Source organism: Leptinotarsa decemlineata, unplaced genomic scaffold (assembly GCF_025532065.1).
Source record: "Leptinotarsa decemlineata unplaced genomic scaffold, Ldec_3_MD MMD2_tig00004307_RagTag_RagTag, whole genome shotgun sequence".
Lineage (NCBI taxonomy): Eukaryota > Metazoa > Arthropoda > Insecta > Coleoptera > Chrysomelidae > Leptinotarsa > Leptinotarsa decemlineata.
The window spans coordinates 3197200-3210901 of record NW_027412606.1 but is presented as its reverse complement, the minus strand read 5'-3'; the positions used below and the strand labels follow the sequence as shown (position 1 = coordinate 3210901).

The 13702-nt window shown below is 34.8% G+C and overlaps 1 protein-coding gene and 1 long non-coding RNA gene across 5 annotated transcripts in view; one reads left to right on the top strand and one right to left on the bottom strand.

Moving 5' to 3' along the window:
- The window catches only part of LOC111507244 (Ig-like and fibronectin type-III domain-containing protein 2), a 507957-nt gene that overhangs the window by 131340 nt on the left and 362915 nt on the right, over positions 1 to 13702 (top strand). The gene's annotated exons all lie outside the window — the stretch shown is intronic.
- On the bottom strand, positions 6154 to 7081 carry LOC141483860 (uncharacterized). The gene is made up of 2 exons (XR_012466330.1): positions 6874 to 7081; positions 6154 to 6816 (listed from the first exon to the last, which is right to left on the bottom strand). It is a non-coding gene; the product is annotated as an uncharacterized lncRNA (long non-coding RNA).

Here is a 13702-nt window from a genome sequence, read left to right as displayed (position 1 = left end):
TCAGAGGTCACAAATATAGGTGGCTCAAACAAAAATTGTAGATGAGATGATTATCTATAAAAAATGTTCCAATACTTCATTTTCTAAGAGCCACAGTATCTATGTCTTAATATGCACACGATTCCACGCAACTTTAAAGGTACTGTAGGTATTTGGTGATATATATTGTTACACTGTTCAATTCAAAACTATAGAATGATACAAGATATCGGCAAGTGTTGAAAATGATAGAAACGGTGAGAAAAAAAAAGAAATAGGAAAATTTATTCATCAGCCATAATTCTCTAATACTCCTACTTCAATTTCTTCCTGTTCTCCTTTTTCTCCTTGTTCTTCTTCGTCATCCTAGGTGCAAAACAAATTCTCAACTGTTGGTGATTCAACATTGGAGCACGATCGGCTTTGACAATTAGTATATGCTGAATAAAAAACATTCCAACTTTTTTGCAACCACATTTGGTACTACACCCCTTTTTACAGTTGCAGGAAATTGAGTTGAGCAGTTTTTCCGGCGTAGGTGGGAGTAAGTTCTGAAGTATTGTCGATCAACTTCCAACTCCAGTCTTTTGCGTCTAGCTGATAACCAAACCACACTTGAACTTGGTAATAAACCCGTAAAAGATGTCGATGAGCATTCGCTGAGGTTGAAGAAAAAACAAGCTGATTGCACTTGTATTTTTAACGGAACATGAATATCGAATCTCTAAGCACGTAGTTTTTATAGGAGCTTCATACATAGAGAGTAGGAAGCGAATTTCAGTGGTAATAACTTCTTGTGGAGTTGAATTATGTTTTTGAAAACTTCAGCACATTGAACTGTTTTATACAACAGGTTTGGAAAGGTTTCAAAAATGTTGTTATACAATTCCTGAAAAATGCAGATCTCGAATCACAGCCAGTTATTTTGAATAAAAATAGTACATGATTTGACACTTTGCAAAAGTATATAAACTTTTCGGTAATTGCATTTCAAATTGATGTCGCCAAATGTCTTTCGGCGAAACATCGATGACTACTAGTGGGGATGAAAGTGTTTCATTCAGTATAATGTGTAAAAATCCTGTGAATGATATCTGATTCAATTCCATAACGAATATTTGAAATACAAACTGAGTAGAAAAAATTGTTTTTGTATAATTCAGTGTTTATATAAAATTATTAGTTCCGAAAGAATTTTCATTTCGTGTTATCCAATGTTTATATGAAAGTAGTTGTTTCAGGAGGGCTTTTTCTTCCAGTTTGTGTCTGGAAGTTGATTATCTGTATGATCTACATGTCTATGTATAGAGTTTTTTTGAATTTGATTGCTTTCTTTCTTTCTTTGGAAGATCCCTACATTTTTTTTGTAACAAGACGGAGTAATAGAGAGCCCAAAACTTTCTTTCCCAGAAATGAATCATTATATCCCAGAAACGGTGGCTCTAAGTAGTGAAAATGTTGAAAAAATGTCCATAGATGATGATTATCTGATCTACAATTTATGTCAGAATCAATTTTGCTGAAAAAACGCGAAAAAACCCCGTTTTTGTGACCTTTGACCAAGGGTTATTTTTTTCCAGGAATCGAGGATTTTTAAGATTCCATTCATGGCGGTGTTTTGAACAATTCTATCAACTTTGAGGTGGGGGCGAATTTTTGTACCATCGGATGTCTAAATTGACCAGATAATACTGCAATATAATTGCACAGATATAATTCAATATCCATTGTAGCATCAACCAGAAAAGTAGTTATCATTCGTCAGGCATGTCCTATATTTTTTTTTACTGTGTGGGAATATTAGGAGAGAAGACACTTTGAATCTAATTAGATATATTCATTTTTCTATTGTGACATTTTTCTCCGGGGCTTCGCCTATAATTAACTACACTGAACAATAATCAAACTCAACTTCATTTCACTGTCAATAAAACGAATCACTTCAACTATTATTCGAATGTCTATCGCCTTATTAGACTACACTGTCTGCGATCACGTGGTAGCGTTTATATTTGGCAATCGAAAGCGATAGAAAATTCCTCGGAATTCCATTGAAGCCGGTAGCATTATCCTCGTCCCATCCAGAACGGTAGCGAACATCGAACATTCGCGCGCTTTTAGCTATCAGTGGCGGTCGGCGTGATTTTATTCAGGGCGTGATTTACAACAGTATTATGGAGTCGAAGTATTTGGGACATGTAAGTCGGAGTCAAAATTGTTCGATTGCATCAAATTCTTCTCCATAATGTGCGGACTACTTTTCAATCCAATCGATCAATCAATCAATTCAATCCAATTGAAATTATTCATTAACTATAGATCACGAAAGTGATATAAGAATGGTCAGTAAAAGTTATAGAAATATACATGTATGCAATGGAAATAAATATAGTACATATACAATATTGAAATACATTTCAAACATGAGCTATACTCGTACATAATAACTAAATTAATTCGAAATTATAACACTTACCACTTTTTTTCTGAATATTTTGAGACTGAATGAAAACTGTTTTGAACAGGAAATGATATTACTTTTTTCCCAAATTCGTTAAAATCTGTCTATGTTTTGACATAAAAAGGTAGGCAATTGAAAAACTTTGATCTAGCATATGAGGGATTTTTTTATATAAATTAGTTTTATGTTGTTCGAGCCTCATTCATTCACCTCTTCTTGGGGGAAAACTGTACAATTGCGAAGCTGTTTCGATGCTACTTTCATTTTTCTTTTCATATATAAGACGATTGTGTATGTATAAATAGCTCAGAATGTTAATATACCACTTTTTATCATAATTAACCTGAAGAATTCATTCCACTTCAAGTCAAAAATCAAACGTATTACTTGTAAAACAAAAATTCGAGTGATATCGTTCTTCCCCATAAAGTTATATTGTATAAGATAGAGTTGTATAAAATAGAGTTGATCAAAGCATAATATATGTCAATTAAGGACTTTCTATTTAGATTTCTTTCAAGTTGCAGCATAGCATAATTTTGTTTGTTTGAAGGTGATTGACAATGTTTCGTGATGAATTTCACTAGTACGGTCTTCCATTGTCTACTATATAAAATGATTTGAAATCCCTGAAACAAGTAAAAAAGAATAATTAAAAAAGAATAGTTGAAAATAACAATTATATTAAGCAACAATAAACCTGAAATGAAATGATAGTGAAATAACCTACAAGTAAAAATATAATAATTGAATAAATAAAAATTAAAGGAATGCAAAAAGAAAATAATAAAAAATAAAAAAGTGTAGAGATTCCAAGTCACGTTAGTTTACGACGTTTCGATTGTTGGTATCTACAATCGTCTTCGGGTGATGACTGGACTGATTCCTCCGAGAGATGACTATTTTATAGGTCGTTGAAATACTTTCACTTTCTCTACATTCCATTTTCCGCTTCACTGATTCCGTGAGAGATGACCGATTTGGCGAGAGTTGGTCATTTTCCGTTTGATGATGGGTTTCCATATGTTTCGTATATCTACGCTGGCCTGGCTGAATACGTTGTTGGACAACATGTATGCGGCTTCCTTAAATTTTCTCCTGAACCAATGTTCCTCTCTGTGCAAGATCTCAGCTTGGGACCACTCGATGTTGTGTTGATGGGTCCAAACATGGTCTGCTATTCCTGATTTGCTGGTTTCTCCTCGCTGTGTGTGCTTCTTGTGCTCGGCAATGCGAACATTCAATGGCCTCTTAGTTTCACCAATATAGGATTTTCCGCACTCACACGGTATCCGGTAAATGCAATTCTTGGAATCGCAGTCCGCGTTTGGGGGGCCACAGTTTCCCTTAATACAACCATTACAAGGAAAGAGAGAACGAATCTACCTATAGAAGTAATTATGGAATTACTAGGATGCTGTGTACGAATCTGTTTTTCCAACTGAAGGACAAATTCTTTACACAAGATGAGGGACTACCAATGGGATCGCCACTTTCACCAGTCATAGCCAACATATATATGGAGTGGTTTGAAACTCTGGCCATTGAAGAAGCCCACAAGAAACCTCGAGTCTGGTTGAGATATGTTGACGACACCTTCATAATATGGAACCATGGGAATACTGAACTAGACGCTTTCCTGAAACACATCAACAGCGTGAGACCTTCCACCACTTTCACAATGGAGAAGGAAATCCACAATGAACTGCCATTCTTAGACTTTTTGGTGAAGAGGACCGACACTAAGTGGGAAACATCTGTATACCGAAAACCCACTCATACGGGACAGTATCTGAACCACGCATCCAACCACCATCAATCGACAAAAAGAGGAATCATCAAGACTCTATTAGACCGTGCTTTTGGGCTCTGTGATACAAAGGAAGGTCTCGAGAAGGAACTAGACATCATCAAAAATGATCTTCAGCGGAATGGATACTCCAAAGCGATGGTAGAAAAGACTTTGGCTAAAAGACAGCAGGAGCCTTGCAAGGAAGAGAAGCCGTCACAACCAGTGCTTGCACTTCCCTACATCAGAGGATTATCGGAGAGGATAAGAAGAATTGGTTCCAAGTACAACATTAGAACCTGTTTCAGATCCGGTAACACTATCCGTAGCAGCCTCACGAAAACCAGGCCCCCAAACGCGGACTGCGATTCCAAGAATTGCATTTACCGGATACCCTGTGAGTGCGGAAAATCCTATATTGGTGAAACTAAGAGGCCATTGAATGTTCGCATTGCCGAGCACAAGAAGCACACACAGCGAGGAGAAACCAGCAAATCAGGAATAGCAGACCATGTTTGGACCCATCAACACAACATCGAGTGGTTCCAAGCTGAGATCTTGCACAGAGAGGAACATTGGTTCAGGAGAAAATTTAAGGAAGCCGCATACATGTTGTCCAACAACGTATTCAGCCAGGCCAGCGTAGATATACGAAACATATGGAAACCCATCATCAAACGGAAAATGACCAACTCCCGCCAAATCGGTCATCTCTCACGGAATCAGTGAAGCGGAGAAAGTGAAAGTATTTCAACGACCTATAAAATAGTCATCTCTCGGAGGAATCAGTCCAGTCATCACCCGAAGACGATTGTAGATACCAAAAATCGAAACGTCGTGAACTAACGTGACTTGGAATCTCTACACTTTTTATTTTTTATTATTTTCTTTTTGCATTCCTTTAATTTTTATTTATTCAATTATTATATTTTTACTTGTAGGTTATTTCACTATCATTTCATTTCAGGTTTATTGTTGCTTAATATAATTGTTATTTTCAACTATTCTTTTTTAATTATTCTTTTTTACTTGTTTCAGGGATTTCAAATCATTTTATTCAGTAGACAATGGAAGTCCGAACTAGTGAAATTCATAATTTTGTTTATTCTTTCACACGTATGCTCAATATTTATGTTCCTTCCAGTTGAGATTGTGATCGACCCAAGTTCCCAAAAATGTTGTAGATTCTGAAGTATTGAAAGACTCATCATTAACGAAAACATTCAAAGGCAAGTTTTGTGACTTTTTCGCAAAAAACTGAATCAACACTGTTCAAGTTGCATTCAGAATAATTTTGTTGGAATTACAACATAAACGTCCTCGATTCTCACATTTGCGGATATTGCGATCTAAAATCAAGCTAATTGGATCTATCAAAAAACGTTCTGTGCTTGTGTGAATGATTCAAAATGTGGTACTTTATTTATCATTATCATTACATAATCAAATCAGTCGTCGTTCGTGATACCCTCGACATAGAAATATTCATAACCTTCACATTTTTTTATCCACTTGAAGTAGATTTAATATCTCTTTGTTTGATGTTAATCAAATGATTAAAAGTTAAGAAGGTGCGAAAGAATGACTCATATCCATACCTTCAATGGATTTGTATAAAGGTCACGGTAACCATTCCTCTGTTTGGATTGATACGGTATGAACTTGCACTCTCACTCACGAGTATCGTACCTGCATCCACGGAATATCGCGTAACTGACGTAACACTCCAACAATCATTAATTGATCTAACGAAAATATTTCTGGTTTGTAACCAATGACATATATGTCGTTTATTTCTGACCGGGATATTATAAGCTTATATCGTCATAGTTACGCTATCAATAAAGAGGGTCATAACTCCCTTGGGACATTATAGATTTCATAATTCCCTCTACCTTTCACAAGTAAAAATAAATAGAAATGAAAACTGAACCATATTTTATTTATTCACGTCATTACAAATAATAAATGTACAATTTTGAAATGTTCCCTGAAAATTACTTCCGCCACTGGAAACAATTTCTTCTTTTGTATGGCTGGAGCTTTTGTTCACTACAGTCGAGGTACCTGCCTCTTCTGATGACAAAGTAGACAACATACGCGCCGTTTTATTTCTCAATTCGATACTATCCTCCAAATACCCCTCCGCCACCGTGGAACTTTTCCAACCTCCGTGTCTTTTTAAGTTAGTCATAGTTGCTCCTGCATTGGCTAGAGCAGTAGCAGAAGTGCGACGAAGGCAATGTCCCGTATAGGAAGATGAGTTTGGCAATCCTAAATACATTGCGATTTTGCTGGGGATTTTCCCAAACATGTTTTTTCCAATTGGCTGAGATGTACATTTATTTTGTCGGAAGCTCGAAAAAAATCGTTCAATACCTTTAGGACGCAAAGACATATATAGTCTTAATAAAGGCAAAGCGGAGAACTCTTTTTCATCCACAACTGTAAATTTCTTCGATACACCAGTTTTACTTTCCGGTACGTTCACTACCATAACGGAATCCCGGTCCTCTATATCCGATATCTTCATATTCAAAAGTTCCTGACTTCTGCATTCTCCAAAATAACCCATAATCAAAACAACCTATAACAAAAAAAAGGAAATAAATACACACAAAAAGGAAAATAAGAAAAAAATTACCTTATGCAATAAATGAATATCATTAGGAGCGTCCTTTAGGAATCTGATAACATCTTTAGGAGATAAAACAGCAGACTTTTTCGGCTTATAACTCTTACTCTTCCGTTTCAAAAAAGCCTGTAGTTCATTGAACTTGGTGATATCTCGTTTCTCATGTATAGTCACCATCGATTTTAGTATTGACCATTTAGTCCATAAAGAATTCGGACTATACAGAGAACCGAGCCAACATTTCAAAGAAATAAATAATAAAAAATGTTTCAGGCCTTTCTGCGTTTTTGTATTGAAAAGAATTGAAATTTCATGTTCGAGGAATGAAATTTGCTTACGTTTTCGATATTTGAAACTTGCACCTACTGAAAAGGGATTATATTTTATTATCAACACAATCGTACTAGGCCAAGGTGAATCTGAATGCGTTTACTTTCAAAACTGCAATAGTGACAATGAACAATTATGCAAAATAGAAGATTCACAATGCTCATTGTTGGTTCTGTATCTTCAGGCAGTTTACCTTAATGTGTACCAAATTGGTTACTCATAGCAATACCTTGACATCAATCACGATCGCCAACAAAGAGGATCGGTTCCATTGTCCAAAGCACATTGCGGTTTATGAGTAAACACCGAATCGGGATTCAAAGTGTGTAGCCAATAATTATCATACTTTGCTGCGGGATATTTACGGGTGAATTTCAGTGCGTATTCAGTTCATCGCCAGCAAATATTAACTATATTCAAACAAAACAAATTGTTGATTTGTGAAATATTGCGAACCCAGTAATTGGATTATACAGGGTCCTGCAACAGTGGCGCGGTGTTTCATATCTTTATTTAGGAAACAGATAGGAATCTAAATTTCTAAAATATTACCTTATCACTCGAGCTCGACAAAACAAAAATATTGGCGGTCACACAGGGTGTTCAATTTTTTTCTGGGAGGATCCCAACTGATCGTTTTTTCGGTTTCTACATAGAAAATAAAAGAACTTTATGCATATCTTCACTTCAAAAATAATGACGGTTTTCGAGATATCTAGCATGACAGTTGTTGCAGGACCCTGTATAGGTTGTACTTATTCATTTCGAAAATATTAATGAAGAAGATGTGAAAAAGTGGGAGCAGTAGAAATCGTCGAAATTTTTTAGAGAGGAAGGGCGTTTTTGTTATTATTGATTTTTTTTTGATAAATTATGTGTGTGGATATTTATTCATTATTCATCATTCTGTATGTTTATTTTGTATTCATTTGTTTTTTGTACAAAATTTGTCAGTTGAAGATTGAAAAATTTAAAAAAAAAACGTCCTTTTTAAAATTTCATTTATTGGCTCGAGTTGATCAATCCTTCTGAAAGGATAACATTGGTGACCCTGGCGTGATATGCTGCCTCAAAAATGGAATGGAAGTAGTATGCTTGCCAGTCTATGTCCTGAACTGAAAGATGGAATTATGGTTCTCTCTGGCCGAACAAATGTGTCGACAGCTGAAAAATCTAGTAGCTGTTTCAGCTGTCTGGCTTTTCAATTGAAATCAAATTGGAAATGATCAGAATAGTACTCATCTTCATCATTTGATTTTCATGGAATTTCTTACCAATAGCTTGACTGCATTAACCTTTCTTGATTTCGTATCATTTCGAGAGACATGTGGATTATTTTTACGATGACATTCCAGGAAAGCTTTCTGAATTTCTACTAATGCAGTTGTCAGTTCATTGGTCAAACCACCAACACCGACATGAAAATTTGGCAATCTGACTTGGGTGTCACACCAATAGGTGGTTCCACTTGTGTCTCGCTCACTTTCACGCAATTATCTTTATTAACTACTGTTTTTGATTTATCACAATTTGTATACACCAGTTGACAGGGGAAGGGAGCCAGGCTTCAACCTGCATGAAATCAAGATGGATTACGTCACAATTTGTATGATGATAGTACAATACAAAATTATCGCAAAGGGTCAACTTACTGTTAGTGACGATGGCCGTGTCGAAACGAATGTTACATTCAAACAATTGAAACATGTCAATACAATAAAACACGTCAGTACATTAAAAGAGGTTAAGTCCTTCCTGATATAAGGAAAATTATTTGAATTTGCCAATTAAAAATCGTAATTTGTTTTAAAAAATTCCGAAACTGCATATCCTCATTCAGAGGAATCGGGCACATTTCGAATATGCAGTTGGTTAGTACCTCGTCCACTAGATGGAGTGACATTTTATTGTTCGCTCCAACTTAGGAAGAGGAATGAATTACTCCAAAAGAATTCCGATTTTCAATTATGGAATATCATTGACTTTAGGTCCAGCATATGCTGGAAATTTTCTGTAAAGATTCGTGCACTGTTGCCTGTCGGATATAATCCAACGCTCTTCGTGGTATTAGCCAGGGGAGTAGTTGTTTTCTGATAGGTCAGTCCATTCAACCTACTGTGTAGGTATATACGAAACTGGTTTGAACGTTTAAAGTTCATTTCTTTGGATTAGGAAACAAAAGCAAATATTTTCGGTACAAAACGCTAAGGTTCACCTATAGATTTAGAACTATATTTGCGATTGAAATTTTATGTTTTCCGCTCGCATTGTGCCAATGAAATCAAAGCAAAACGGATTTCTATTCACTGACGTTCAGAAGTAAAGTAGCTCGGATAATTGTTATTCATTCATTGCGAGTTAATGCTCTGTTAGATATTGTTATGGACTTTTTTGGTTTGTTTTGAGGGAAAAACTACGATTCATATTTGATTTGAATCGCTAGAAATTAAATCCATTTGGAAAACCGTCCTCAGGAGTTTATTCCACAAAAATGCCCTTTTTACAAATGGAATGCAGGCATCAGTTCATTCAACCTACTGTGTATATATTCGAGACTGGCTTGAACGTTTAAAGTTCATTTCTTTAGATTTGTTCACTGCCAGTCTTCATGCATAGCCCACTGACTAATAATAAAACAAAAAAATAAGTTGTTTCAATCGGAATGGTTCATTTCATAAACTATTAGTCCAACAACTGTCTTTCGAAGGTCAGGGTTAACTGAAAATCATATGTACCTAAAACTAGTAGCATCATCCATTTGTTAGCCTAATAAATTTTCAGTCCACCTAATGAATGTACTCGTATAGTCAACGGCAGATAATGTTATAAATTCTGTTTATATTACACTTTTGAAATCATTTTCATATGGCACTAATAATGAGTACCACTCATTCCAATTTTCTGATGTTATTTCCAAGTTACATTTATGTTGAAGACAGGAATACTTGATATTTTACGACTCTTCATAATATCCTCATCAAATCCGTGAAATGAAGTATCAATATAGAAGTTAGACAATAACATATTCAAAGTTGTGAGTGAAGTTTTCGCTGTTCACGTCAATGGAAAAGAAAACAAGGTAATGCAATGAAGATTCAATTATGTCTAATAGTACAGGATCCCGCCGCAAAATCACTACGTTCATAGCATAGTTGATCAAACTCAAAATTTTACATACATTTATGAATAGGAAAATACATTGATGACAGTTAGCCAGTCAGAAAGTGGCTGCCTATATTTTTATTTGAAAAAATCAAGCTACTAAAATACTTCATGGAGTAAGAGCCGGGTCAATCCCCCTACTAAACCCTTCATCACTTGGAAGGATCGAATGCAGTTTGAGAAATGGCAGATTCAGTGAAACATGTTCTCCCTAATTGATCAGTAGACAGTTGTCCTGAAAATCTTGCGAAAAAAATCAGATTTAATAATTTAGCAAACATTAGCTACATGAATAGCATTTTACAAGCATTGTTCATGTCGACCTTTCAATGGTGAACGAGAACTAGGATCTTTTCTACTTATTCAACAAACTCAAACACCTGTTCATGCAGCTGTAGTTTCGTAAGAATGTATCATCTCCAAATACGCAAAGTTGCACGAATGCGTATTAAGCATTTTACCTTAGTAAGGTGACCAGAGGAAAGTTGCTACCTCAGTATATGAATCTTTATAAATATTGAGAAAGGTCAAGATCAACATAAAGTAAGGAGACATTTGTTCAGTATTCATTAATCACTCTTCAGAAACGGTTCCAGATCATTTCAAGAATGCAGCACATCTCCTTCTCATCGTTCCTTCTGGGTAGCAGTATAATGTAAATTTTTTGGTGATTCTTTGTATTTTTCTCAACTATTTTATTAACTACCCTTAGCGTAATTTTTTCGTTTTCATCATTTCAAATATTTCGTTCAGTGTTGAATGAGTTCTTTCATCATTTGGATGAAAGAGGGTTGGTTGAAACAGCGATGAGCAAAGCGAGTACTGAGTTGCGACAATACAGTAAAACGTTTGTTTGAAGGTGATTGACAATGTTTCGTGATGAATTTCACTAGTTCTAAGAATGGCAATTCATTGTGGATTTCCTTCTCCATTGTGAAAGTGCCAGTCATCACCCGAAGACGATTGTAGATACCAACAATCGAAACGTCGTGAACTAACGTGACTTGGAATCTCTACACTTTTTATTTTTTATTATTTTCTTTTTGCATTCCTTTAATTTTTATTTATTCAATTATTATATTTTTACTTGTAGGTTATTTCACTATCATTTCATTTCAGGTTTATTGTTGCTTAATATAATTGTTATTTTCAACTATTCTTTTTAATTATTCTTTTTTACTTGTTTCAGGGATTTCAAATCATTTTATATAATAGACAATGGAAGTCCGAACTAGTGAAATTCAATACAGTAAAACTCTTATATTTATTCTTCATACTCCAATGTTATCAATATCCTTTCGCTGATATGTGCATCATCGACAAAAAGAAGACAATCTATGTATTTCAGGTGAATCATTGAAGAAAATTATAAACAGTGGACCTAGATTCGATCCTTGTGGTACACCTGATCTAGCTAGAAATTCATCTGAAATTTTTCAGTTATGTTTGACAATAAAAAACCGATTTTGAAGATAATTCTCCGTTAGTTAATTTTTTTTTCATATTTTCTCAAATATTATGAAATTTGTTTTCTTTCTAATACTTTATTTGGTTTCCTCGATGTTGCCATTGTAAGTACATACATATAGATGGAGTTGAAGCACACGCGCGTATTCTCCTATTCACAAATGTATGTAAAAATGTGAGTTTGGTTAACTACGCTATGGATATAGTGATTCTGTAGCGGGATCCTAGACTATAATCGTTCCAAAGACTTATCTCAAACGAGTGAATATCGTATACAATGACGCTGGAAATACTAAATCGATAGTTGATTGGATTACAGCCGGAGGGGCTGTATTATCGAGGAAGTTCAAAAGAACCAGCTAACCTTGGTATGGGTCAATCCTACTAGTGGTACACTCGTAAGTATCACGTTCATTTACTTGTTTCTAGTCTGGTAATTGACATTAAATTCATTCTTTGGTAGTCAGCAATGGAAATGTTTCGAAAGGATTTTGCCGATCTGCGAACAGCTGTACAGGGGAGAGGCTTCATTATGGATATGTCATTGGTTGTCAGTTACACGTCTGAAATTTCATTGCAAAAAAATCTATGAATTTTGAAGTAGAACGCATTGATATTATTACTTTCATATCTGTACTTTATTGTAACACACCCTTGTATGTATTAATGATAATAATAATAATAATAAATTGAATTGAGGGGGTTATATTTTTAGGAGTGATTAATTTTTTGGGAAAGAAAGTCTTTGGCTTTCTACTACTCCATCTTGATACAAAAAAAATGTGGGAATATTTCAAAGAAAGGAAGAAAGTAATCAATTTGAAAATGAGTAACTCTATAATTGGATGTGTAGATCATGCAAAGAAGCAACTTTCAGACACAAACTGGAAGAAAGCCCTCCTGAAACAGCTACTTTCATATAAATATTGAATCACACGAAAGAAAAAATTCTTTCGAAACAAATACTTCTACATGAACACTGAATTATACAGAAGATACTTTTCTCTACTCAGTTTGTATTCGATATGGAATGAAATTCAGATATCATTCACAGGAGTTTCACTTTAAATAAATGGTAATGAATTACACTTACATGGAACACTGTCATCCTCACTGGTATACATTGATGTTTCGCCATAAGACACTTGCTTTAGGACTCGTCAGTACCAAAATGGATAACATTATAGAAAAAGGAAAGTATCTTATGGCGAAATATCGATATATACCAGTGAGGATGACAGTGTTCCATGTAAGTGCAATGTATTACCTTTCATTTAAAGTAAAACTCCTGCTGTGAATGATTCCTGAATTTCATTCCATAATGAATTTCTAGAATACAAACTGAGTAGAGAAAAGTATCTTCTGTATAATTCAGTGTTCATGTAGAAGTATTTGTTTCGGAAGAATATTTTCTTTCGTGTTATTCAATGTTTTTATGAAAGTAGCTGTTTCAGGAGGGCTTTCTTCCAGTTTGTGTCTGAAAGTTGATTCTTTGCATGATCTACACATCCATGTTTAGAGTTACTTATTTTCAAATTGATTACTTCCTTTCTTTCTTTGAAAGATTCCCACATTTTTGTTCTTGTTTTTTTTGTATCGAGGTGGAGAACAAAGCCAGAAACTTTCTTTCTAAAAAAATATTATTACGTTTCTTCATTTTCTTCATGAAAATATTCAAACTATCGACTATGCCACTCGAAACTCAGAGTGGAATATTCTAGGACATTTTTTTTGGATTCCTAATTTACTTAGGTATTATCAGAAAAATGGTTCGAGAACTAATGATGAAACTTCGATATTAAGCGCGTTTATTTATGTAAATACGACTCCTTCAGGAGAAGTTTTGCTGAAACAACAATTTTTTGTCTAATATTCATCA